Source organism: Rhea americana, unplaced genomic scaffold (genome assembly GCF_003343005.1).
Source record: "Rhea americana isolate MKP2758 unplaced genomic scaffold, rheAme1 scaffold_2, whole genome shotgun sequence".
NCBI lineage: Eukaryota > Metazoa > Chordata > Aves > Rheiformes > Rheidae > Rhea > Rhea americana.
In genome coordinates this window covers 2,101,441-2,107,477 of record NW_028186149.1, presented here as the reverse complement: position 1 = coordinate 2,107,477, position 6,037 = coordinate 2,101,441, and positions in this window count along the sequence as shown.

The following is a 6,037-nucleotide window of genomic DNA, read 5'->3' as shown; positions in this document are numbered from 1 at the left end:
GGGCAGCCGCGGCGCCCCGCAGAGGCCGCGCCGCCCCGCCGCTGGCCGCGCCCCGGAGAGCTCTGGCGTCCGTGCTGGGCAGCTGCGGTGCGCGCAGCGCTCTACCGGCGCCTGCCGCGGGACAGCGCTGACGCGTGCCGCCGCTCCCAGAAACAAGCCGTGCTGCGCACGAAAGAAGATGAAGACGGATTTTTTCCATTAGAAGCTGAAGTTTTATTACAGGATAACAGTACATAAAGCACATCTAAAATCGATGTGTTCAATGCACTTAATAAAGGTAATGTAATATTAAAGGTACAGTTTCTAAGTACAATATAACAACATTCATATTAGAATGAAAATTGGAGTATTTAAAAGACAACATTAAATCTCTTATTTTTACAGTTGTATTTACAAAATGAATCAAAATACTTTTTTCGGGACTGAATAAAATAACAAACTTGGATATAAGCAGGCTATCGCAAGAGTGACTAGGAAAGAAGATCCATGAAAGTGAAAAGTTAAGTGATTGGGTAAAGATCATTAGCAAAGGTTTAGTACAATACCACTGTAGTATCCTCTTGATGGCTTGCATTTTATTGTGGCTAGAAAAGGAATTTATACATACTGTACACATAACAGACAGCACGTATTTACATGTACAGTATTTCATTTAAAGTTGCGCGTATTTACAGAAATCTGAGTATATCACTCAACGAGGTTTTTGAAGTTTATGTGCTTAATCCTCAAACCGACATATATTCGTAATCAGCATTTATTCTGGTCTCTTTACGTCGAACATTTAGTCAACAGGGAGAATATGTTAACTAAATGGTTTTGCATAAATACATCAAACTACTAAACTTAGAACAATAGGTAGAACGTGTTCCTAATGTATAAGTTAATACGTACAAATTTAACAGTGACTTTTTTTTGAAAATATCAAAAAAAGTGGCTTAAATCAACAGGGGAAAATAAAATTGTCATGGCTTATATTTAAATAAGATTGTAGCTTCAAGAGGCTTTTATAATTATCCTGATAGTGTTTGCAATTAAACATTCTACTTATGAAAATATACCCATGGTGCAGTAAAGTTTGTATTTATTTTAGGACAACAGTATGTTTGCTGTTTAAAAAAAATTATTTATATATATATATATATTCCTTGGATTGAGGGTATAAAAGCAGTGCATGGAAGCCAAGAACCATGGCTTTAAAATTCACTACCTTCTATTATCAAAAAGTGCAGTAAACAGAAACATTGTATTTAATAAATTGCTCAAAAATCTTTGCTAAAGATCTTATAAATTCAGTAATATTACAGAAAAATTCTAATAAATATTTAAAAGGTTAATTACCTCCTTAGTTAGATATTTGATATCCATCAGTTTTTAAGAATTAAAATGAAAACAGTATCTAGAACAAAAGGAGAGAGGGGATAGGAATACTTTTAAGGTACATGACTATGTAAATTAAGGTATACATGAAAAATAAAAACAAAACCCCCAGACCTGACAAAATGTTGCAAATTCCACTTCTTAATTAACTTCAGTTGCTAATGGCTGTCCTTAGATATGTATGCATGGTTTATAAAGCATATCCAAGGGCTGAATTTAGCCATCAATTTAGCATGGAAGATTTACAGAAAATTCCTATTTACAGTAACTGAAGTAACTGTGTGTAGGCATGGCCTAGTAACATCCGCAGTTYGAGTGTGTACAGATCCTATTTAAAGTGAAGAGGGAGGAAGGCACCCAGCCGGGTAACATCTATAAATATCAGATGCAACAACAGCATAGAGCGCTCCCAACCAGCCAAACACAACCTCCCTTTCAGACAGACAGCACAATGTAAATACTTTATACCGGTAGATTAGACGCTTTTCTTTTTTTCTGATACAATGCAGACTGACCGTTTTAGTAACCAAAGGATAACAATCTGGACAGAACATACTTAATAATGTTAATAATCAATAAATTTCATAATGTAGAAAAATCTACATTTGATATCAAGTATCTGTACTGGTGAAGTAATTTTCTCCTTATTAAATACACTATAGAATAATTTATATAATGACACTATGCATTTAAAGAGAAAACCATGTCCCAAATCTTGTACTCTGATACAGGTACCTGTTGGGCATATGTAGGTGTGTGTATATATATATATATACACAAATATATATATATTTATATATAGTTATACTCAGTGAAATTAACAAGACCCAAAGGTGGTATTGTCTAGGAATAAAAGGGGTTTGTTTGCTTTTGTTCACAAAAGTAACTTATCTAGCACCACACATCAGAAAAACACAAAAATAGCACACTCTAGTTCTAAACAGCTATGTCTAAAATAGATTATATAGTAAAACAGATATTATACAGCATAATGTGGTATTTGATAAACAGATAAATATTTGCACTGTGTAGGCTGTTTATAGGATAACTTTTATCTATACAGAATGAAAGCAAAAAGCTAACTGTATAGAGGTGAGCAGAACAACATTAAATATTATGACTCCAAAGCAGAGACAAAGTTAGAGTTGAAAGAACAGAGCAAGATAAAATGTTTACAGGCCATTACAAGTCCTTAAATTAGTAGTAAAATAAGGAATCAGTTGCTCAAGTTTAAGAAAGCAGTAAACAAGAGATTGCATTTACATGCAGATGTCTAAAACTTGTATTTCTTTTAAATCTATGCACAAAAAGTCATTTGTTTTTATTGCTTGACATTCAGTTATGGCTAGAGTATTTTCAACCTTTTTTGTACTTTGGAAACAAGAATATTGTTAAAGGTGCCATAAAAATGGACAACATTGAAAACAGTTTGCAAATAAACCACCTAACACTGCAGTTCTTTATACATTTTAAAAAGCCTTGTCTGGGGTTTGTCATATGTTAAATATATTTAAACTGGGAAAATACATTGTAGCTTGAAGCCTCCCATTGGCCCAAACATCCAATACAAAAACACATCTCCAGAAAAGGAGCAGGCAGACAATACAGTTACATATAAAGAAGCAGCCAGTTAATGTCCTAATATTTCAAATATTCACCACTGTTCCATAACTTGTTTCTAAATCAATGTAGAAATGAGGAACATTTTGGATCTAGAAAGGTGTACAGTACGTATGCCTTTTTGTGAAATAAAATTCACTGTATTGCTTATGAATTCTCTGCATTAGATACGACAGCGTTACAGATTGCAAGTTCTTGTAAAGTTTACGCCTCTACGCTAAGACTTTATGGGGGTAATTTAGGGTAGCGTTTCTCAAACCGAAAGTCACAACCCTCCGGAGTTTTGAGAGGGCGTTTGGCTCGGCCGATCAGCTAAGCGCTGCGTGGGGACGCGCCGCTCGCKTGCGGGACACAGCGCCGCTGCCGCGGGGGCTCGCTGCCGGAGCCTGGCGGCAGCGCAGCGCCTGCGGCTGCGGAGGGCGGCCGGTACTGCGAGCTGCTTCTCGCTCCCTGCCCCAGCCAAACTAAGCTAATGCCAGCACGGAGAGCCCTACGAAGAACCACAGCCCAGGAGAAAGGCGCTTTCAGAAAGCTTGAGAAACACTGACTTACAGGGAAACAAATATACAAAGGACATGGGAACACTGGAAACATGCAGGTGTTAACAAAAAAGTGTGTTGTCACAGGTCGGGTTAAACAGCTTGACTGTGAAATCAGGCTCCAAGAAGTGATGAGATTATGAGGGAAGACACGCAAGTGAGTATTATGGCAAAAAAAAAAAGAATTTAGGAGTATCAGTCTGAAGCCTTTATCATGTTTTATTTCTTATTTGGATAGCCTACTTATTGCTATAAAGTGTTATTGCTATATTCTACCCACGATAAAGGCAAAACAAGATAAATGACAATGTTACATACAGAGAAGGTAGAATACAGCTTTTATTTTGATGTTAAAATTCTATTTAATACCTGAATAAAGTTCCAAAATTGGACTATATATTAAATGTTACCTATTTTCCCCCTCAAGTCCAGTGATTTAGCATTATTTCATCAGCTGCTGTTATCACAGTACTAGGATTAAAGCACATACTGAATTATTTTAATAAATACTCATTTAAATGTTAAGACTTATCTTTTCTGTTGTATTTGGTTTCCTCATGCATTTGCCCTCATTTCCACCAAATGATTTACTGGCAGGAAGAATTTAAGCAAACAGACAATACAAAGCTAATATTCAAACATGTTCATGGAATGCAACTTTTAAAATAATAAATATTAGTATCAGTAATAAAAATTAATTCTAATAGTTACATTTCTCCAGCTAAGGAAAATAAATACAGGTATTTCCTCTGTGCAATCTAAATCAGCTAGCACAGGTAGAATTTCAAATCCTGAATACTCAAGAGCAAATTGCTTATTATTTTTGGATATTGGCTATTAAAAGCTGTTTCTGAAATTTATATTAATAAATTTATCTGTTTTGAAGACTTCAAGAATTTGTAGGAAAAACCCCACACATTGTTTGTACAGCTTATAATGTACAGACCAGGGAAGGCCTATGTCAGCCCTAAGAGTCCAGAAAAACCCCTGTAATAGCTGGATCACCCCACTACATGGTTAAAACGTATCTCATGGATTGCACGTATTAACAGAATGTTTAATTGATCTGCATATAGGGAAAGGATGTAATGCAACTTAGTTTCTATTGAGACTCAGCCATAGGGATTTTCTTCTAATGAAGATGCCAGAATGCAAAGTGATCAAGAGGCCATACTTGCTAARCAACTGTCCACCTTGAAGTCCACCCCAAGCTTCACTGGACTGTCTAGCTTGCAATATGGTAAGAAAGATCTCCTATTTTATTAGCTACATAAAGTGAACAACTGGAAGCCATACATTCGGTGGAACAAAAAACCCAGTAACCTAAGATACTGGAGAACTGATGCTTTCTCAAGAGAAAAAAAAAAAAAAAAAAAGATGTTTGATAGAGAAATTCACTGTCTGCCTGATCTAACTAAAGACTAAGATTCTTGGTTGTTTTGTTTGGAGCTGCTTATTTACCTTCCTACTTGCATGTTAAAAAGAAGGGGAAGCCACAAACAAGACCAATTGTGGTAGGCTTCCAGAATCCTACAATTTGGCACTTAGAGACTTAGTAGACATTGGTAGGTTTGGTTACTATTGTGTTCGCTTGTAATTGCTGTAATTGTTATGCTAGATACGAAAAGAATGTCTCCAGCTTCAGTGTTTCTTTCCAATCAGTTTTGTTTTGGTTTGGTTTTTTTGCTTCACCATGAAGCATCTGCACAATGACAGCCAAGGCCTGAACTCTTGTTCTCCTCTTCCTACAGATTTATGCTCCTTACTATGTGACGTTATTGTCAAGACCTAATTATCACCTTTTCATTCATATTGTACAACCTATCATAAACTGATTTCTTTTCTTTAACAATAATTTAAATACTGAAAACTCATCTTCTCTTGCAAAACACTGAAATGCAGCTTGAAAATAGTCCTATGATTATAAAAATATCCAGAAGGTATTGACATTAAATTTCAATCATGATCCATAAATTAATGGTTCAGCATTAATTTATTCTCTAAAGTACAATTGCAAAACTTTTGAGCTGTTTGGAGTACTTTGTTTTGAACAAAATAAAGACCAGTGAGTAGATACACTGAAAAACTTGAGTTACAGAATGAGGCACACATAGAGCATTTAGATCAAAAAACCCAAGAGTCTATCCAGTTCACTTGCGCCTGCGGGGAGGGGAAAGCGGAAGAAATATTAGTATTTTTTTTAAAAAGTAATTTATCCTACCAGTAGTACTGGCCACCCTGTTGAAGAGTTTTAGAAGATCCCTGAGCACATTAATTTCTGACTCTATCCCCAACTCCAAAATGATAGGGCTTCTGTTTTTGATAGCAAGATGGATTGTCATTCACAGTTAAGTCAATCATAAGGTGCTTATCTACTTACCCTTTTTTCACCAATCAGCACAAAGAACTGTCAGAAAATAACTTTTATTTTTCTTTTTAAATAATAAAAGGGCACAAAATGATTAAACAATCAATGTTTTGTGACAGTGGTTTAGGATTAT